The 23526-nt window shown below is 33.4% G+C and overlaps 1 protein-coding gene across 14 annotated transcripts in view; it reads left to right on the plus strand.

The window, feature by feature from the left end:
- Positions 1–23526, plus strand: part of PAM (peptidylglycine alpha-amidating monooxygenase) — a 344584-nt gene that overhangs the window by 56482 nt on the left and 264576 nt on the right. For all 14 annotated transcript variants that reach the window (XM_074281870.1, XM_074281880.1, XM_074281881.1 and 11 more), the window contains one exon: positions 17633–17683. The gene's annotated coding sequence lies outside the window, so the exon portion shown is untranslated. The remainder of the gene's footprint in view (positions 1–17632; positions 17684–23526) is intronic.

The following is a 23526-nucleotide window of genomic DNA, read 5'->3' on the forward strand; positions in this document are numbered from 1 at the left end:
TTGAATAAATATCTACATAGCACTTGCTTTCTTTTACAAATATCATCATCTCTTTGATTCTTACAATAGTCCCAAGAGATAGGTTATTATTATCTTCATTTTATAGTTGCAGAAACTGAGATAAACAGAAGTTAGCTACATGCAGAGGGTCACACATCTAGCAAGTGCCCAAGGTTATATTTGAACTCAGATCTTCCTGACTCCAGACCCAGAGCTCTATTCTCTCTGTCACCTTGCATCCCTAAAAAAATTACTTCATACTTACATGCATACATTACATACATACAGTTTCTTATGTCTAGCATATAAACAAGAAAGTCCTATTTGTAAAATGAGGACACTAAATTCCTAGCATTGTTGTGAGCTTAAAATGAGACCAGAATTTGTGAAACATTTTTACAAACTTTAAAGTACTATATAAATACTTACTATTATTATTGTTATTATAATTACTATAACCAATTTATAATTGATCCAGGTAACAGTTACAAGATTCCTGCTGGCTCCATCCAGTAGCATGCAACTAGGAGCAGAGATGGCATATGGTAGATATAAAGCCAGGATTGAAACCATCCCTTTTGAGTTCTGATATCTTAATTATGAAATTTTTGATTGAATCAAACAATCAGAATTAGGTGTGAACAACAATAAAAAATATCTGGGATTAATCAAAGACATTAGAGAAGTGACTGAGTCACAATGAACAATTTGTATATAAAAGGAAGAGGTTATCTTAGAATTGAAGGGTGAGCCTTTGAGGTTCTGGATTCAAAAGGTTGGGACCATCATGTTATTTGTAGCATATCTTTGAGAACAATGGTAGTATTGAACTATATCAGAGAAGGACAATATTAAAGAGAGTCAGTTATTAGTTATATAAGAATCTTGGAGCAAGAGACCCAGGTCAAAGATCAATTCTTTCTCCAACTTCTATCTGTCCACAGACATTGTAATAAAATATCCTGTTTCATTATTCAAACATTTACAGTAAGTAGAATTTTGCCTCAACTGCAAAGATATCAGAGGTTAGTTAAAGATAGATGTAAGTTTAGAGAGAGAGTCTATCCTCTACCTAAGTATTATTTTCCCCCTAATTTTTAGAGGGACTCTGACTATTGTAAAACTTTTTTTTTAAATCATTATAGGTTTTTATTTACAAGATATATGCATGGGTAATTTTACAGCACTGACAATTGCCAAGCCTTTTGTTCCAATTTTTCCCCTCCTTCCCCTTAACCCCCTCCCCCAGAAGGCAGGTTGACCAATACATGTTAAATATGTAAAACTTTTTTTTAATCTAAAACCAACAAAGTTGAAGACAGAGCCAAATAGACCATAAGGGGAATTTGTTGTCCTCAATGTTTAAACACAAGCTAATTTGTATCATGATTCACACAAGTTTGAGGTCTAACAAAGTACGAATAGCAGTTGGATAAGGAAGAAAAGGATTTTTAGATTTTAGTGTTTAATTGGGCCAGAAAGGGTCAGAATTTGCAAAGAAGGAGGGGATAGGCAGAGCTGCATTCTTGGTTTGCTGAAATACTCAGGGTGGAGAAATTTGGTCATAATGAGAATGAAAAATACTTTGGGGAGGAGCAAGACCCTAGAGGGAGATATAGAATATTAGGAGGTTGTTAATCTGATCAAGGAATTTTCTGAAGTAGACTTTTGAGTGATAGCAGGATCAAGGACATGACTGTGACTGAATATCTGAGGAATAAATTATGGAAATGGAACAGAAAAAAACCCAGAAGTTTGGGGTATTTGGGGGAGGATGTATGTTGACATCTTTCAGCACGAAGAAAAGATTTAGGGCAGAGAAGGATAATGTTAATTCAGGCACTAAACTCAAGTTTTAAACAAGTCTGGTTGACAAGTATTATGTACCTGCTGTGTATCAAGGTACTGGAGATATAAAAAAACAGTCCCTGCTCTCAAAAAGGTCACAGGATAATGTAGGAGACAATAAGTAGCTACTATGTACAAGCAAGATATCTGTAGAATAGATTGAAAATAGTCACAGAAGGAAGGCTTTAACATTAAAGGAAAATGGGAAAAGTTTCTTATAGAAGGTAAGATTTTATCTGGGTCTTTAAAAAAGCCAAAAGGTAGAGATGAAGAAGCATTTTGGACATGAAGGACACAATGGAAATGCATAGAGTCAATAATAATATAAGATGCAGTCAGACCTATGCATAGAGAAGATTAATTAGACAGCTGAAGGAAGGGTGCGCTCAGGGCATTGAGAAGACAGGGGGACTGAAGATTATTGCTATAGTCCAGTAAGAGGAAAAAGTAGAAATGTCAAGAAAAATTTTCAGTGTTCGCTTTGTTATTGGTGACTATTGAAAAGTTTGTTGTATTGGTCCTGAATTGCCTATTTTTATAGCTCTGCCTGTTCTTTTTTGCCTCTTTGTGGCTGCTCATCTGCCAGTTCCCATTTGTTAACCATTTTAAATAGATAGCTTAAGTTACATTTAGAAAGAATTTACATTTTTTTATTAATGGAATTTGAAAAGAATGAGTAGTAAACAAAGAGTTAATCGCCATTTAAAGTGACTTCCTATTTTAGGATTATCTCATTTTAAACTCATTTTATGGTGAATTCTAGAATAATTGTTTATTCATTGGCCCAAGTAAGTAAAATTGTCTAGTTGAAAGAAAGCCTAATTCATCTTTCCAGGGTACTGTTAATTGTAACTATCTTCTTTATTGATTTGTGTGATAGCCTTTGTTTCTTCTGTATTGGCAGAAATTTCTATATTATGTGGTATAAAGTTGTACTTGGGATTTTGCCATTTTTATAATTGTGTCTAAGAAGTCTTCTGCTTATTGGCTTTTGACATGGAATTTAGATAGAAAGTAAATAATTCTAGATAAAACATTTCATTGAATCAATTTGACATTTAGACCTCATCTTCATGACAGCCAGTAATTATTGGATTGAAGTTATTTTTTTCCTGAGGTATTTATGCTGAATTTACTTTTTATGGCATTAATGGTATGAATCATGAGTTAACCCTGATTTAATACAGCATTTCCCCTTATTTCTATCTGCCATATATGTTTCAAATTATTCTACTATTCAGAAAGATACAAATTTCTAGAGAGATTTGCACACCTTAATGTCTCTTGAATAACTTCTTCAGCAGGCATACACTTGGAAAGGTTTTGGGAAGTTGATTGATTTTGACATTGCTTCTTGTTTTGTAAAAAACATAGTCAAAAAAAGGGAAAGATGAAAAATTTAAAAATTCTTGTCAAGTGATAATCATGAATATAAATTAATACAAGTTGGAATGCCTTCTCTTGAGTACCTTGAGCTGGATGATTTACATGCATTTCAAGCTCATCAGATACAAATCAGAATTTGCTGTCTTTCCTTCAAAACCTTCCCCTCTTCTGAACTTCCCTATTACTCTTGAGGATACCACTATCCTTCTAGTCACCCAGTTGTTCTCAACTCCTCATATTTACTCACCAGATTTTTCCTTTCTATCTTCATGGCATTTGTGGTGTAAGTACCCTTCTCTTTATTCATTTAGCCACAACCATTGTTCCGGCAATGAAGGATCATTTTTATCTAGGGGATTTCAGGGAAGGTTTTATAGAGATTAGTGTTACTTATTTTGTTGTGAATGTTCCTTCCACATTTGAGATTCAGGTTCCTTTGACTGACCTGTTGCAATAGTCCTCTCAACGGTTTCTCTGGCCCAGATATCTCCATATTCCAGTGTACTCTCTACCTAGCTACAAAGATGATTTTTTTCTAAAAAGTAGATTTAATCGTGTCCCATCCCTGCACAATGAGCTCCAATGGCATTCTGTTACTTTAGGATCAAATATAATCAACTTTATGGGGCATGTTAACATTATTTTCCATCAAATCTTTACCTTTTTCTTATTTTTCAGGTGTTCTTTATGCTTTTCATGCATTCAGTAATATAGCTATGCTTGCTTATTTGCAGTTTTTTGGACATGACACTTCATTTCTATTTCCTAGTATTTGCATAGGTGTTACATACCAGGAAATCTCTTTGTTCTCCCTTCATTCAGGCTTTCTGCAACAATCAGCTCAAGTCCCTTCTTCTGCAAAAGACCTTTTCTGCCTCCTTCAACTCCTAATATCTTCTCCTTGAAGACTGTCTATCCATTGGAGTAAAAGCTTCTTGAAGACAAGAACTGTTCTCTTTTATATTTGTATCCCTGATGCTTAGCACAATTATTGACATGTAATAAGCACTTAATAAATCAGTGCTTTTTAGTCATTTATTCATTTAAATTGAATTAACCACTTTAACTTGAACACTGTGCCTAAAATAATTCACATTATATAATTTGTCACCTCAATAATTTGTCCATTATTTTCTTAGTATGAATGTTTTTTCTATAGATGTAGATTACTTAACTTCACAAGAGGTTGATGTAACTAACAAAACAAATTAAGACAACACAAAAAAGCTATCTTATGGTGGCCATGACTTATGATGAGATTGTCTACTTATCCAGGATGATCCTTGGGCAATAATCACTCAACAAGCATTTATTGAGTGCTTCCTAAGGGACAGATACAGTTAACTCCTTTAGATACAAAAAAAAGGCAAAAAGGAACAAACAAAAAATCCTTGTCCTCTAGGAATATATAGTTAATACGGTTATCCCTTCTACATTAAGATTTTGACTGTCATGGTTTCAATATTGCATGTTGGAACAAGAAATTACATGGGAGTTTGGGTGGAGTTTTGTGGAAACTGCATGTGAAGGCTATAGCAGATGACACAAAGTTTAGAAATTCAGAAATCTATTAAATATGTGTATAGTATTATATAATCAACATTTTTTCCTTTTAATACCATAATAATTCACACTTTTTTGATGGTACAAAGTGAGAGCCAAAATTTTTTACAAATATTTTCCAGGTTTATGGAGGTTAGTGGGACACTGTGCTCCTAACCTTTAATAATGCAGGAGGGATAACTGTACTTGGCCTGCACTTAAAGCCTGTCTACCTTAGTAAGCCCTGTTAGAGCTTATATCCAATTGGCATAGCCGTCTGAGATCCAGGAGCCCTAGAAACACAGTGATACAGCAGGATATCACTTGAGTTGCTAAACAGCATAATTTCTTGACAAAAAAAAATTGACAAAATATGACAGTTTAATACATACTTTAGTTGGAGTATCAATGAAGCTATAGTTGCTGCTTATTTGTTTGTTGCCAAGAAAATCAGTACTGTCTGTCATTCTGAGAGACGCCATTTCAATGTAAAGTGAATTGTTTTTAGCCATTTTTCAAAGGAGGGCATTGAGAGGGAATGAATATTAATAATAACTTTAGTTATAAAAAGATGTTTTCTAAATTTGATGTCTTGAAATCTGAAATATTCTAATCATTAAGCTTATTATAAATTTTGGTGTCCTGACCTTAAGTAAGCAGTACTAAAATAAATATATTTTCTTTACTCTATTCCTCTCTTTGGTATCGGTAGCCTAAACAATTTATACCAGTTATTTCAGAATGAGCTCAGATTACAAATGATTGATCATTGGCATAGTCTCTAATTTGACTACTACTTTTTAAATCTTGTCTTCTTTGCTGTTTGGAGTCATGTATTGCTGTGAAAAGCAATGGCAACAAGAGTTTTCTAGCTAAAGAGGTATGAGAGGAAACTGGAAAGTTGGGCCATGCACGAAGATTTCTGTTCCTGTGTCCACCAAATAGCTAAGTATGGCAGGTTGAGATAACTCTTCATTTTAATAACCTATTATGTGTCTTAGTACTCAATAATTACTTCCTTAGTGTTCTTAGCTCCCCCTTAAACCAGGTTGTGATTTTGGCTCTATGTTTGTTTCCCCACTAGACAGTATGGCTATCTTACTTCTGCTCCTACTTTTAGCTCCATGGTCCCATATTCCTAGTTCTCAATAGTGTCTTATATTGGCTTCTTAAGCTGCTGTTTGTTTTTGTTTTTTTGTTTGTTTGTTTTGTTTTGTTTTTTACCTATATCAGTCTAAGAACAAAGAGGACAATTAGATGATGCAGTAAATAGAGTGCTGGGCCTGGAGTCAGAAAGACTTATCTTTCTAAGTTGAAATCTGACTTCAGATTCTTACTATCTCTATGACCTTGAGCAAAGTCACTTAACCCTATTTGTCTCAGTTTCCTAGTCTGTTAAATGAGCTAAGGAAGGAAATGGCAAATCACTTCACTATCTTTGCCAAAAAAAAACAAAAACAAAAACAAAAACAAAACACAAACCCCCAAACCAGAAAAATAAAACCCAAAACAAAAACCCAAATAGAGTCACAGACTCACGTGACTGTAAAAAATTGAACAACCAGTAAAGGACTTTTTGATTGACAACTTTCCCCCCATACCACACACACACACATACACACATGTACACACACACACACACACACACACACACACACACACACACACACACACACAAAATCCACTTCTCAAATTGAGATTTCAAAGAGCACTATTTTGAACTGGCTCCCATGCAAAAAAAGAGGAGGCACAGCACATTTTTTAGAAATTGAGTTTTTATATTGTGATCATTCTTTGTTCCAAGGCTATTTCCTCAGAGCTGAGAAAGCTCCATAAAGAGAGCTCACTTTTGGGGGGTGATTACAAGGCTCAGAATTGACCCAATAATTGGGAAGTAAGACTTTATGTTCCATATCAGTTAATTATCTATTATGTGAATTGGCTCACATCTCTTGTACTTCCTGATGTTGGCAATATTTCAAGAATACTTTTAATAGGTTATTAGATATTTAGTTCATAATTGTTTCTTGGCATTGATAATTTTACTTCTAGTAATAAATGTCTGGATTAAAAAAATACATGTTCGTAATATATATATATATACTCTTGAGAATCCTAAGATTTTTCCCTCCCTATTTTCATCCTGCTCCTTTTTTTTCTTGTTCTTGATTTGTTTATTCATTGCAGTGATACTGAACTTAGTTCAGAAGTTTATAGCTTACTACTATGGTTGATTATTGCTGTCCCATTATTATTCTATTTAATCTGAGATAAATACAAGTTTAACCTTCTACTCTCTTTATAAGCCCATTAGTTGTGATTTCATTCTCAAGTTGAGTAATAATATATTCCCTGTGTGTAAGAAGCAATTTTGGAGGGTCATTTTCCTGACCCAATGAATATTAGTTGGAATCCGAGGAATATCATGGTGGGAGAACTGGATTTTCTATATAATAATGAAACATTGTCATAGCTTAGTAGCTCCTTTTCCTTCTCTTATAGGGAGACAGCAGTAAGAGGGGAATTGAATTAACGCAATGGAAAGATATTAGCATAATCTATGTTACTATAGTAACTCTAGAATATTGAAGAAGAATGAAAGTGTGAGACAGATATGGATTGGTGATAATTTAAAAAAATAAAACCATGAAGTGTATCTTTCTAAAATTATGGTTATATGTATATTTTTTCTACTAACAAATGCTTGAAGTATAATTTGTCACTATAGTGAAGTAACATTGTCTTTATTATATTTGCACCATCTGTTTACCAGTCTCAGTAATTTCATTTGAAGACAGTTCTTAATTATCCACACTAATGAGGTCATATATTGGATGAATCTTTGAATTCTATATTTTCCTGCTCCAAAACCTTATTAAAAGCAATAATTGCAATCACTTACTGATCAAACTGCAATAGCTTCTAGCAAAGTTTCAAAAATGAACTCTTCCCCCCTCCCACCTTTTTTTTTTTTTTAATTTCTAAGGGTACTAATAAGCATTAAAGGAATGAGGAAGAAAATACTACAGATAGTATTAACTTAATTATCTAGTACTTTAAGGTTTGCAGAGTTTTTTAAATTAATATTATCTTAATACCCAAATTGGATAATTGAAGTCTTCTTTAATTTGGGCAAAAGGTGACACTTTATGAATTATAATTACATATATAATTTTATGTATGTATACATATATTCACATGTGTGTATGTGTATACTGTGTAAGTACATATATATGTATATATATGTATATACACACATATATATACACACATACACACATATATACATATATACATACATATACACACATACATATACATACATATACATATATACACACACACATATATATATATACATATATGTATATATATATGTATATATATGTATATATATATATGATGTATGGCCCAGATACTTAGAAGTCTTAAAATTCTCCTTGCATGAATTTTAGAAATATGGCAATGCTCCTTCCCCTCCCTGCAGTATTTTATGTCTTTTGAGTCACTTTGACCCACTGAGTAGAAGGCACATATAGGCAATAGGAAGAATTAATTCCTAGGTTCAAAGCTTAGCTCTCAAATATGCCAATTTTTAGACCATGGGCAAGGTTTTGGTTTGTTTGTTTTTATAAGACAGGTTGATTAAGAATAATAAAGAATGATAAGATGAATATTCTTCACACCACTCTTTACCTTTGATTCTTAACTCCTTGTTTTTAGCTTATTATTGTAAAATGGTTCCTGAAATCTTTGAGGATTCATTGCTGTTTCCATTTATTTTCACTTGGACTACAGTGCTGTTCCATAGATAAGAAGAGCTAAATTCAGAGGAACAAGAAGAAATTTAAAAGCAAATGAAAAAATTGCCACTGGAAAAATTTTGAAATTTTAAGTAATTCAATTTTTAAAAATGTACTCATGTATTTACCATAGTTTACCTTTTTAAAAAATGTTTTATTGATGCATTTGATCTATAAATTATAATAAATTTATGAAAATAATCAAGCAGAAGTTGATTGCATGTGACATATGCATTATTCTATTCTAATAGGTTTCTGTTTCTCTGTCTTAAGGAAGGAGAATTTTTTCATTATTTCACTTCACTGGATTTTTCATTTTTCAGAGTATAACTTCATTTTAAGTGATCTTTTCATTGACATTGTGTATATCTTTTTTTTTGTCTCTGCTTGGTTTATTCTCATGGCAGTTGAAAGAGATATTCTTCTATTTCTCTTAATTCCTCATATATGTTCTTTTTTTTACTGCACAGATTATGTATATGTGTATTTTTTAGTTATTCTCTAATCAATGGGATTCAATTATCTTTCTAGTTCTTTGCCACCATGAAGAGTACTGCACTGAATCTTTAACATCCTTTGGATCTGTGCCCAAAAACAATAATAGGATTGCTGAGGTAGAATATGGCCAGTATAGTCACTTTTCTTTCATAAATTCAAATTGATTTCCAGAAAGGTTAATTCATCTTACAGCTCCATTAACACTATGCTTATTCTCTGATAGCCTCTCTAACACTGATTTTTGTCATAGGATACTGTTTTAAGATCTTAAAAAATATTACAAAGATTTGGACCTGTTTAGACTTCATTCTTACCTTATTCCTTTGTATGGTTGGGAACTTCTGTTAGATTAGAGCTAGACCAAAATAGTTACAATAAAAATGAAAATATTTTAAGGAGACAATTCATGGTTTCATTGGATGGCATGTTTTATTCTTAATTACTAGTACTTGTATTTTGTTATTGTTGCTGCCCATTCAGTATGTGGCAATTTTATCCTTTTATGAAAGAAAATCTGTGCTGTTTCTCCTGAACTGTATGAAAATGCACAGCTCTGATAGTTACACTGGATGGCTTTGCTATAGTAATTAAAACACAGATGGAGCTCATTTCTCTCCCAAGTGTTTGATTGGCAGATATTCTGTGATCAACACTACTCTATGCTGAACACATCAGCACCATCTGCCTTCAGTCTGCTTGGATAGGATGATCTCGAAGGAATTTCTTGATGATCACATGAGTTAATTTTAATCCTTTAATTTGAGAAGTCTACATCCCCCTTACTGGAGCTGCATAAAGTCATAAGGAAAATAATACAACTAAAAGTTTACATGCCAATAGTGATACTATTTAGTAAAACCTTTGCTTATAAACAATTGTTATATATATCATGCCTTTTCTCTAATATAGATGTTTAAACCATGCTCCCTTAAAAGGCAAAATGTTTTTAATAAACCAGAGGATGGGGCATCATATTTTCAGCTATTTTGGTCCATGACAGTTTTAAATTGAAATTTTGTTTTCATTCATTAATTCAAATGAATGAATATTTTTGTGCACCTACTATACACATACTTCTGTGGTAGTTGTGGTTCAAAAGGTGCTGGATTTGGAGTCAGAACTTACCTGGATTTGAAGTGCCCTTCCCACTTATTAGTAACATGATAATAAAGAAGTCACTTAAGCTCTGTGATTTCTTTTTAATTTCTCCATTTCCAAAATACTTACTGCACAGGGTTGCTATGATAAAAAATAATGTATAAAACATCTTTGCAGATTTTTAAAGCCATTATCTAACTGTTTGCTCTCATAGTCATCATCATCACTGCTACTGTTACAAAAAGTGATTCCTGCCTTCAAGATTTCAATATACAGGTCATAAGACATATGTACAAGCAACAACAATTCAATTATTTTATGCAAGTATTAAAGGGTAAATGATTAGTGAGGGAGAAGTTACTTCTAGCTGGTGAGACTGACCAGGGAAAGCTATTTTAATAGGTGAAAGATAGAGTGACCTGATGATTTTATGAGTCTCTTCCAGGCTTGGAAGATGGCACATAGAAATGCAGTAAGTTGGAGAATGTAAACTGTCTGGAATATGAGAGTATGGAAAGAAGGAGGAGAAGGAAGTATGAAATGTACCTTGGAACTACAGAATGTGAAGACTGTTGCACAGAAGTTAAGCAAACTTCAGGCCCCAAGATCAAGAAACTACTTTAATATGTGTCTTATAACCTTTACTCATAAATTGTTCCTTCAAATGCTGTAAAAGACTGTCATGATTTTTATGTATTGTATTTTTAAAAGCACTATTACTATTTAATGTTTATCATAATTAAATATAATTCTTTAATATATTCATATAGATTCATACATTGTCAGTTTATTATCTTTTAAGAAATAACTATATGAACTGGCTTGGATGAAATATATTCATCCAAGTATCTGTAGATGTAGAATATATAGAAGGAGTTATATTTTAAAATATATATGTTCTAAGAAAATATATTAAAAATAAATAGAACAAAGGCTTTTTTATATTGCTTTATGAATAAGTATGTAGAATGTATATACAGCATGCATGCAATATACAATTTATATGTATAATATCTTATATTCTCTTTTGCATATAAAATTAGATGCAGGAGAATTGTGTTTTTTATAAGCCCTTAATTATCTAGTTAGGATGGAAAAGCATGATCTGCCATACTGGTGACATAGCAGGTTGAACTATTGCCTTAAAGTTGTTAGAACCAAGAATGCAGGAACAAGGGCAAAGGAAATTCCAAAGAATGTTAGAATAATCTGATTATAGTGGATTCTGTGTAGGATTCAAGTTGTAATAAAGATGAAGAATGATTTTGGGTGCCAGAGTGGGGTCGTTTACAGAAAATTAGATCAGTGAAGTTAAATATTTCATAGTATGAGTGAAAAACAAGAAGGATTTTGGAGATGTGCCAGTAGAAAAATTAGAAAATAATTTTTAATTTACAGTATTCTATTATCTTTTGTGATAAGAAGTGGTTTTTCAGATAAATTCAGGATCAGCATTACATTTTCTTTTCGTCTACAACCTCCTGGATTCAAACCTGAAAGAATAGATTGCTTCTGGATAGGTAGGAGTAGGATGGGGAAGAAAAGAGCTTTTATTTTAATTAGTCAAGCATAAATTTATTCATTGTTTAACTCATATTTATTGAGAGATAGCAGTCCTTTTACAACAGTCCAGGCAAGAAGTGATGATATCAGATGGAAAACATTATGCTAAAGCTGGCAGGGAATACAAAGATATAGAATATATAGTTCTTCCTTTCAGAGAATCTTAGAATAAGTCATTGAATTCTAGAAGTTAGAGCTGAAAGTGATCTTAGATGTCATCTAGTCCAATTTTATAGGTTGAAAATAGTAAGAAAATAGGTTGAAAAGGTAAGCGACATGCTTTGGGTTATTCAGCAGCTGCAGAGCTTAGTTTAGAAAAGAGATGCTGAGTGTAGAGAAGAAGGCCACAAGTAACAGTTCATTTATATAGTGTCTTATGGTTTACAAAGTGTTTTCCTCACAATAAGACTGTCAATCTTAGTATATCATATGTGTGTAAGAATCCCATAGAATAGTAGGTAACATAGTAGATAGTGCTGGCCCTGGAAGCAGGAATATTCATCTTCCTGAGTTCAAATTTGGCTTCTGTGGTTTCCTAGCTATGTGACCCTGAGCAAGTCATTTTTCCCTGTGTGCCTTAGTTTCCTTATCTGTAAAATTATCAGGGGAAGGAAATAACAAGCCATTTTAGAATCTATGCCAAGAAAACCCCAAAATGAGGTCATGAAGAGTTAGACATAATTGAAAAATGACAATAAAAGAAACCTTATAAATTCTCCTGTGAATGCAACTCATACAGCTTTGTTCAAGATAACCCATTTGGCTCCTTTTGGATCTGGGGAAGGTGCATTCGAGCTCAGGGAGGGGAAAAGAGTAAGTTACACTCTTCCTTGCTCTTATAATTCCACATGCCCTACTTTCTAATGTTTAGATTATTTCTTCTTGTAGAAATCCTTCCTTTTATATAAGGGTCCTTCCTCCAGAAAACTAAACTTTCCCCTAACTTCTTAATTTCTAAAATGTCTCTCACTTTGTATTTCTTATACCATATTAGCTTCTAATGTGTTCTTACCCTGTCCTTATCAATATTTATGCCTGTCATTCTTCCTCTAGCAGATTAGAATCCCCAGGATGGCAGAAATCATATCTTCAATTTTTTTTATCAATAGTAACTTGCAAAAATTAAATAACAAAGTATTCTGGACATGACCTCAAGAAAATCTGGTTTAAAATTCTGCTTTAGGCAGTTACTAACCATGGGCAAGTCATTTAACTTGTCTGAGACTCAGTTTCCATATCTGTGAAAGGGAGACAATAACAGCTATTGTTCCAGCCTCATAAAGTTTTTGTGAGCCTCAAATGAATAGTGTATGTGTATTCTCACAGGTTGAAATGCTTACTGCTCTGTGGAGGACAGGGTAAGAGCCTGAGCTTTCATGGACACATTCTGAAATTTGTGGTTTTCCTCAGCTAGGAAGAGATTCAGTGGTAGCTGTCTCTGAGCTAGAGGGTGGAGTTTCTAATGCAGCAGAAGATTTAAAATCACTCTGTAAGAGTGACAGAGGGAGATAAATGGACAGGTAGATACAGGGGCACACATAAGGGTTCCCAAATGCGCTAGGAGAAAAGCTGCAGCCAAAGGGTGTATTGCAATGGGAGATCAAGAACAGAGATCAAGAGGGAGAGGAAAGCTGAACTGTATCAGGTTGGAAACAGATGATAACCACGGGAGTAGGGACGAGGATCCCTGCAGGCATCTTGGCATTAAGAACTTAAAACTGAAGCCGCCAGTTAAACTCTCTGTGTTAAGGACTGAAGAAAGCTCTGAAAGGTTTTACTCCCCTGAAATTCCCCTTGACATGTCTGCCTATAGGCAGTAACAGGTGCTATATATAATTCTCCTTGTTACTTTTTAAAAGTAGTTTGCCATTTTCAGTAGTTCTTTAAAGATGGCTTTCTTTAAAGATAATATTGATTTTGACTGTTTTTTTTGTTTGTTTTTTTAGTTCTAGATGTCTTTAATTGAGAACAGAGAGTATAAATGGAGAAATGATAGTGACTCATCATTATCGAACACAAAATAATTTAAATAGTTAGGGTCAAATCCAGCCCTAGTAATCACCATTTTTGATCCAGGAGCTCTGAGCTTTTGTAATTTTATTAATAACCTGTATTTTTTTCTAGCTTTCCAAAAAGACCAAAGAAAAGAATTTTGTCCATAGTATAATTATACTATGGACTAAATGAGGGCCAGCTTTTCCCTAGGGTAAGGCATGTGAATTGTAGTTCCGTACAAGGTTTGGTTACTCAACATCAAACAAAAGGGAGTAATATGTTGTTTTCAAGAGACACACAGAAAAACAAAATAAGGGACTAGAACAGAGACAAATATCCTTCAGCTTAACTAAAAAAATACAGGGGTAACCATCATAACCTCAAACAAAAAAAATAAATCTAATTAAAAGAAATAATTAGTGAACCTATGTTTTGCTAAAAGGTACCATAGACAATGAAGTAACATCAAAAATTTTACCCCGAGTTTCTCCTATAAAGGCTTCATTTGTCAAGTATATTCTGAGTATAGAAGTGAGACAAAATGGTAAAAATAAGAGCCCTTCCCTAATTGATCAGTGATCAAAGGGCAGAAACAGGTAGTTTTCAGAGGAAAAAAAAAGCTCTCTATAGTCATATGAAAAAATTCTCTGTCTGTTATTTAAATACAAATTAAAACAAATCTGAGACACTACCTCATACTTAGCAGAAATGAAAAAAATACTGTAGGGGATGAACGAAAAAGGTACACTAAAGAGTTATTGGTAGAGTAGTGAACTGGTGTAATCATTCAAAAAAAATAATTTGGAACTAGATTAAACTGTGTATATCCTCTGACTCGTTAATACCCCTACTAGGTCTATTTCCCAGAGAAATCAAAGAAAAAGAAAGGACCTATAGGTAAAGGAATATTTATAGCAGCTTTGTGTGTGTGTGTGTGTGTGTGTGTGTGTGTGTGTGTGTGTGTGTGTGTGTGTGTGTGTGTGATGGCAAAGAATTGGAAATTGTGGGGATGTTCATTAGTTGAAGAGTGGCTAAACAAGTTGTGGCACATGATTGTGATACAGTATTACTGTGATATGAAAAAATGATAAAGAGGGTGGTTTCAGGAGAAACATAGGAATAGCTCTATGAACTGATGGGAGGTGAAGTGAGATTAACTGGTAGATCATTGTGCACAGCAATGCCATTATAATGATCAATTATGAAAAACTTGGCTACTCTGATCTAAGACAATTGCAAAGGACTCATGAAGAAAAATGCTATCCACTGCTAAAGAGAAAACATGAACTCTGAATGAAAAATTGAAATATAATTTTCTCAGTTTGTATTTCTTGCTTTTTTTGGCAGTATGGCTAATATGAAAATTTGTTTTGCATGGTTTCACATGTATCATTGATATATTGTTTGCCTTCTTTGGAACTCAAAAAATTTTAAAAAGAATATTAAAATGAATGAATAATAAGGTTTTTTAAAAAGTGTTACTGTTAAAATGCCAGAAAGGTGGAATGTTAAACATTATATCCAGAGCTGAGCCCTATGGGATGCAAATCCTGGTTTGGAAGTGATAAACTCTGAAAGGGTAAAAGTGATCCTCAATCAAACTTTGCTCTAAATAGCAATGTATATCTAAACAGCAACTAAATATTTTGGAAACTTTAAAATATTATTTAAGAGAGAATTATTTATTATTGTCATTAGCTCCTAAACACATTGATCTATTAGGTATTCCTCATTATTCATTTTGTCAAATATCAAACTGTAAATTTTCTTTTTTAAATGACTATGTATACAATTATAGTCTTTGTATTCAGATGTAACATGCAGTAGAATTCTGAGGTGCTCATTGGAGATCAACATATAAGACAAAATCCTCAGAAGCAAGATCTGTAAAATGTGAGGCATAATCTATTTGGGTAAAAGATCCAAGATGATAGCCAGAATCATAACCTAGAGATACAAAGGTGACAATTCAGAACAGAATTTTTTAAAAAAACATGATGAAAAGCAAGCTAAAAAAAAGGCTAGTTTCAAATAGTGAGGTTCTCAGAGATTTTATTGTGATTGTTTTCATTTTGGTTAGAAAGCATTGACCTGGGATCTATTTTGAAGCAGCTGGTAGATGGAATGCTGGACCTAGAGCCAGGAAAACCTAAGTTCAAATCTAGTCTCAAACACTTAATAATGGTGTGTCTTTTGGACTTCTATTCGCCTCATTTCATTTTCCTCAATTCTAAATGAAGATACTACAACTTCTTTCACAGGGTCATGAAGATTAAATGAGATAATATTTGTAAAATGTATTTATCACTGTGCCATGGCACATGCAGGCATCATGTTAATTTTTATGTCCTCTTTTCCTCCCATCTAGTCTTTTATTTATTTTCTTTTTCTGAGGCTGGAGTTAAGTGACTTGCCCAGGGTCATACAGCTAGGAAGTGTTAAGTGTCTGAGACCAGATTTGAACTGGGGTCCTCCTGAATTCAGGCTGGTGCCATCCAGTCTTAACTAGGGAAAACAGCCTAGATGTTAATTGAAAAACTGCTTCATACTGTACTGATGAGCCCTTCATTAAAACAAATTTATATTTATATGTACGTCTTTATGCATATGTATATCTTTATAAACTTGTCACACTTGAAGAGAAAAAGAAATAAGACAAATGAGGGAGTGTGTATCTGGAAAATGTATAAATATGGAGGTCAAAATCTTCAGTTTGATCAATTAGAGGAAGTACCTGAATGGATATTCCCTTCATATATGCAAGTAAAAAAAACCAAGCATTTATTAAGTACCTACTGTGTGTCTGGCACTGTGCTATGCACTATATATAGTATTATATATATAGTATAGTATTAGAAGATGTTGGGAAGCTATGTGATTTGTCTCTGGTCACAAAACTATGTATGTAATATGTGTCAGAGGAAGGATTTGACACCATGGCATCTTAATTCTAAAGTCAACCTTCTCTTATCATCCCATAATGTCTCTTGAGCTCTGTAATCATTATAGAGCTTAATATAATGATAATAATAATAATAATAATAATAATAAGAAGAATAGTGTTTTTATTATTATCCACATAATTAATATACTTATAGTTTCCTGAAGCCCCAATGTGGCTTATTCTAACAAAGAGGTTCTATTCTAGGCTCACATAGAAATGGGATTTATTCTGGAAGATGACCTTCCCTCAAAGAGAGGCCAGCGATTTTCTCATCCTTTCTTTGATTTGTGTCTTGTGTGGCTGAGTGTTCTAGCCATACTTGTGCTCCACCCTCCTCCAGGTTTAGAGTCAAATCAACACTGCTGCTACTATCTGTATTGATTCTTGTTTTATATAACAAGTCTACTTTCCTTTCTGATTAGAATCCATTCCTGAATGATCTATGTCATCCATGCTTTAATTAAGTATCTAAGTCACAGTAAAAGTGTCTTTCTAAACCAAAATAAAGAGGCTATTCTATACTGATTATTCATCATAGTATGGAGTTCACTCTTAGCTCTCAAAATCTGTCAAGATAAGTGTGAGTTCCAGCTAGAAAGTCTTCGGATACAATCCTAATAATAAAATATAATAAAATATGGTAGGGTTTTTCTTTTTTTTTCTTTTATTTTGTTTATGAATCATCCATGTTAAATATAGAGAAATATACCACCAGATAGTAGAATGCTATAAATTAATATTTTGACCATTTCAATTCTTGAAACCATATAATATAATGTCCTTCTCCCCATAAGAGAGTTTTCAAATAGTAATATCAGAAATGTAAAGTCTCATTCCTCTTTGTTCCCCAATCTTTTTTGATCATGTATTAAACCTAAGTGATGAAAAACTCATGACAAATTAATGACTGAATAAACATTGTTCTCTAACTAGCTGATGTGTTTTGTCTGTTTAGGTGACCTGGAGCTTGGAAAAGATCAGACAAAGATGACAACACATGTCCAGGGTGAGCAATTAAAATCAAATAGCCTTAAAGATTACTTTTTTCAAAGTAAGAGATTTATGACTCCCCTCATTTTCCCTAGTTTCCTGCCCTCCCCCAATTCATACCCCCAGGATGCATATAAAAACAAAACTAGTATGGAACCAATTGGAATGGTTTAAATTGTGTTTTCCTCAGTTAGGTTAATAGCCATCTGTTCTATATCCTTTTTATTTAATTCTTGTTGACTAAATAACTTTATGACATTTAAACTCTGGGAATCCTTAAAAAAAGGCAGCTTGTTATCATCTTATGATTCATCTGATAATTTAATCAGAGACATTAGAACATATTTGTCTGGTAGAGATTTATTAGTTTTGCAGCAGATACTGAACCTGGAAAAGATATTTAAATATTTTTTACTCTGCTTTAAAAAATGCTAAAATATTCATTAGAATCACCTTTGTAATAGCTGACTGAATATGAGGAATTAATATTACTTATGCCTTATCAATCATATAATAGGCAGTATTACATAGTAGAGAGTGAACTCATGAAGATAAGAGGTCAAGTCTGATTTTATGACAAATTACTTAAAGTTTTTAGTACTTTAGGCCAGTGGTGCCAAACAAATAGAAATAAACCCCTGTTTGGTATATTGACTTAAAATTATAAATTAACATTATCAGTGCTATATTGTATTTTTTATTTATTTTGTTAAACATTCCCGAATTATATCTAAATCTGGTTTTGGCCTTGTTTTGGATATTTCTGCTTTAGGCAACTTTTTTAAGGTTACACATTGCAGAGAATGTAACAGCATTGATAGAGTCATCTTCTTCCCTTAGGATAAAATTGCAGGTCCAATTCTTATCATTATTGCCAATCATATTTAAAGAATAAGCATTAAAAAGGGAAACTTTAAAATGGCATTTTAAAATTAATTTTATAGGTTGTGTACAGAATAGTCATTCAGCAGGCTTCTTGATTCTTAATTCAAGAATTTAATGGCTTTTGTACCTGGGAGAAGATAAAGGAAGTTGGGTTAAAGATTCTGCCAATTATTTTTTTTTCTTAAATTTTCTTTATTATATATATATATTTTTTATAATATTATCCCTTGTATCCATTCCTCCAAATCACCCCCCCTCCCTCTATTCCCTCCCCCCGATGACAGGCAATCCCACACACCCTACATGTGCCACAATACAGTCTAGGTACAATACATGTGTGTGAATATCACCCTCCTGCTGCACAACAAACACTAGAATCCGAAGGCACATGCAACCTGGGCAGACAGACATCAGCGCCAACAATTTACATTCACTTCCCAGTGTTTCCTCTCTGGGCGTAGCTACCTCTGTCCATCATTGATCAACTGGAAGTGAGTTGGATCTTCTTTATGTTGAAGATTTCCACCTCCATCAGAATACATCCTCACACAGTATTGTTGTTGAAGTGTACAGCGATCTTCTGGTTCTGCTCATTTCACTCAGCATCAGTTGATGTAAGTTTCTCCAAGCCTCTCTGTATTCCTCCTGCTGGTCATTTCTTACAGAGCAATAATATTCCATAACCTTCATATACCACAATTTACCCCATTCTCCAACTGATGGACATCCATTCATCTTCCAGTTTCTAGCTACAACAAAAAGAGCTGCCACAAACATTTTGGCACATATATGTCTCTTTCCGCTCTTTAGTATTTCTTTGGGATATAATCCCAGTAGTAGCGCTGCTGGGTCAAAGGGTATGCACAGTTTGATAACTTTTTGGGCATAATTCCAGATTGTTCTCCAGAATGGCTGGATTCTTTCGCAACTCCATCAGCAATGTATTAGTGTCCCAATTTCCCCACATCCCCTCCAACATTTATCATTATTTGTTCCTGTCATCTTAGCCAATCTGACAGGTGTGTAGTGGTATCTCAGAGTGGTCTTAATTTGCATTTCTCTGATCAGTAGTGATTTGGAACACTCTTTCACGTGAGTGGATATAGTTTCAATTTCTTCCTCTGAGAATTGTCTGTTCATATCCTTTGACCATTTATCAATTGGAGAATGGTTCGGTTTCTTATAAATTAGGGTCAGTTGTCTATATATTTTGGAAATGAGACCTTTGTCAGAACCTTTGTTTTTAAAAATATTTTCCCAATTTGTTACTTCCCTTCTAATCTTGTTTGCATTAGTATTATTTGTACAGAAACTTTTTAGTTTGATGTAATCAAAATCTTCTATTTTGTGATCAATAATGATCTCTAGTTCTCCTCTGGTCATAAATTCCTTCCTCCTCCACAAGTCTGAGAGGTAGATTATCCTCTGTTCCTCTAATCTATTTATTATCTCCCTCTTTATGCCTAAATCATGGACCCATTTTGATCTTATCTTGGTATATGGTGTTAAGTGTGGATCCATATCTAATTTCTGCCATATTAATTTCCAGTTTTCCCAACAGTTTTTTCCGAATAATGAATTTTTATCCCTAATGTTGGAATCTTTGGGTTTGTCAAAGATTAGATTGCTATAGATGTACCCTTTTTTGTCCTTTGTATCTAATCTGTTCCACTGATCTACCGGTCTATTTTCTGCCAATTATTTACATCTTTAAAATAATAATAATAGATAATATTAGTTCAAGTTTGTTCACGCACACACATACACACACATATATTATTTTAATGAGATTCTGAAAATAGAATTTTTTAATAAGATGTTGAGTAAAGTTTATAGCTCTGTTGCATTATTTTTATTCTTTAAAACATTTTCTTAGATGTAGAGGGCTGAACCTCTGAAAAAGGTGTGCTTGAATCAGACAACTGAGCACTTAAGCTAATTACCTATTCAATGTGAGATAATGGCTCTATTAGCATATGTTTGGATAAAATGGCTCTTCTCACTGTTTGGTACTTATTGAATGTTTGGTGTTAAGATAATCATAGGCAAGGATTTGAGGGAGGGATAAAAGGGGGGCCAGAGAATCACTTTGCAGCAAGACAAGAAGGAGAGATGCTGGTGGCTCTAGACTCAAGAATCCAGGATTCTGCTTGGCTGCCTCTTTTACTTCAACCCCTAAAGACTAAGGACTTTTGTTTTATCCTGACTCTGGCTGACTCACAGGTCCTCTAGAGAGCTAGCCCGTACTTCACACTTACACAATTGGGAGTTGCCAACTCAAAAGAGTCATTTCTTTTAGTAGATTGAAATTTCCTTTTATCAAGGAAAAGTCTTTAAATGTGCTTTCTTTCATTTCCCCCCAAATATATATTCATTAATTATAATAAGAGGAAACATTTGGAAATTGCTTTATAAATGTCATCTTATTTCATCTTCACAACAAACCTTTTGAGGTAGGTGCTATTATTATCCCCAATGTTACAAATGAGGAAACTGAGAAAAATAGGATAAATGTCATTGTCTAGTAAGTGTCTGAGGCAGGATTTGAACTAAAGTACCTCATGAGTAAAGGGTTAGGGGTAGAAAAGTGATCTCTTGGATATTTGAGAAAACTAACATTTTGTCTTTTGACACCTCTTCCCATTTTTATGTCTAACTCTGATTTGTTCTGACAACTACACTTATAAAAGATATTTTTTTTCCTTTTTAGTTCAAAGTAGTACATAATAAAAGTATGTTAAATTGCTTTTTAAATGAGAAACAGGAAAGAGATAATAGAGCTTCAGAGAAATGCAATAATCAGAAGAGTTACGAATACCTTCATGTAGGAGGTGGCACTATATGGATTGATGGAAATTAAGAATTTTATATGGCAGAAGAAAGAGAGCATCACATGTTAAGATGACCACTTATGCAAAGGCATGGGAGTGAAGTGGAATGGAATCTTGCATATGTGAGATAGTGAACAGACCAGTTTAAAGCAAAAAAGAACCAAGGTATGAAATAAAACTTAAAAAAAGAGGCAACTAGAACATTGATTATGTAGATTTTAAAGTGTCAGTCTAAGTAGTTTGTATTTTATCAGAGACAACAGAGACAAAAATAAATATGTCTAAGAAAAACATCTTGTGATAAATTCTTTACTACATTAAATATATTTGTACTAATTCTGTTTTCTCTCAAGAACCATTGCATTTTTACATTCTTATTAGATAATATTAAAATAGACCCGACAAGTTTCAATTTTAAAAGTCCAGAATTATGGTGTTTGTAAGTCTGTTTACTTGGGAAATCATATGCTTGTGAACCAATATATCAATTTCATTGGTAAATTATACAGATTATAACTCATCTAGAATTTTGGATATGTCTCAGAGACTTTCCGAAAACTCGAGAGGTTAAGTGACTTGCTCAGGATCACAAAAGTAGGAACCATCAGAGTAGAATTTAGTCTTAACTCCATATAACATCTCAAAGTTGTTGGTGGCCCTAATTAATATGAATGCAATCTGTACATTCTAATACTCCTTAAAGACATTTATAATTTGCATGAAAATTACTCACATGCTACATTCAGTTCTAGGGTCATTTTCAAGGGAAGAATGTTGATAGAAAGAAGAACAACTAGGATGAAGTACTGTGAGGCCATTCCACGTGAGGGGAATTTGAAGGGACTGGATGCTTAGACTAGAGAAAAGACTTAGGAGGAATATTCAATTGAATTCAACATGAATTTTTTAAAGCACCTACTATATGTCAGGTATTGTGCTGAGGGCTAGAGAAACAAAAAGAGGCAAAAGACAGTTTCTACTTTCGAGGAGCTTATAGTCTAATGGGGGAGAGAAAACAACATCAAAAAGAATACATAGTACACAAAACATCCATAATAGGATATAATTAACAAAGGAAAGGCACTGGGATTAATAGAAATTGGGGAAGGCTTCCTGTAGAAAATGGGATTTAAAGTTTAAGTTGGGACTTAAAGGAAGCCAGGGTGATCAATAGTCTTATTGGAGGAATAAGAGCATTCCAGGTATAAGGGTTAGTCAGAGAAAATACAAGGAGATGAAAGAGGAAATATCAAGTTTGTGGTACATCTGGGAAGACGGTGTCACTACACAGAATATGTGTTGGGGAGTAAGATAGAAGAAGAACATGATAGTTGAATGGCTGTTATATAGGAAGGGGTAGCTCAGGAGAACAATATCATACCTAGAGTCAAGAAGACTCTTCTTTGTAGGTTCAAATTCAATTTCAGATGCTTACAAACTGTGATTTTGAGCAAATCACTCAGTCTTTGTTTGCCTCAGTTTCCTATTCTATAAAATGAGTGGGAAAAGAAAATGGCAAATTACTCTAGCTTTGTCAAGAAAATTCCCAAATGGGGTCATAAAGAGTCAGACATGATTCAACAACAACAATAGGTAGGAAAGGGATTAGACTTGCTTTACTTGATTCTAGAAAGAATTAGATACAGTAAAAAGAAATAAAATAAATGGAAGTCTTAAAAAGGCAAATTTTAGTTTGTTATAAAGGAATAATAATAGTACTTATTCAAAAGGGGAAGTCATAATCTCCCCTTAACTTGAGATCTTCAGGTAAAGAGTGAATGACTACATCTTGGGAACATTATAGAAGGCAGTCTCATTCAGTTAGTAATTACATCAGATAGACTTTGAAATCCCTTTAAATTCTGAAATTTCATGATTTAATCTTTGATACTCAAAATAAATTTTAGACTGTGGTAAGAGTCTGTTATCTGCAGTTCTTGCAAAATGAATTTAATGTATTCTAGGTGATTTGGATATTATTAAGAACATCGTAATGAGGATATGTTATAGATGATATGGAACAAAGAGTTATCAAACAATTGATATGGAACTCGCTATCTTTAAAAGTTTCAGGATGAACTGCATCTTGGTTGTTTTCTTGACTTTCAAAAAAGTAAAATGAAACATGTGAGACCCTAAAGCA

This window comes from Sminthopsis crassicaudata, chromosome 1 (genome assembly GCF_048593235.1).
Source record: "Sminthopsis crassicaudata isolate SCR6 chromosome 1, ASM4859323v1, whole genome shotgun sequence".
Classification (NCBI taxonomy): Eukaryota; Metazoa; Chordata; class Mammalia; order Dasyuromorphia; family Dasyuridae; genus Sminthopsis; species Sminthopsis crassicaudata.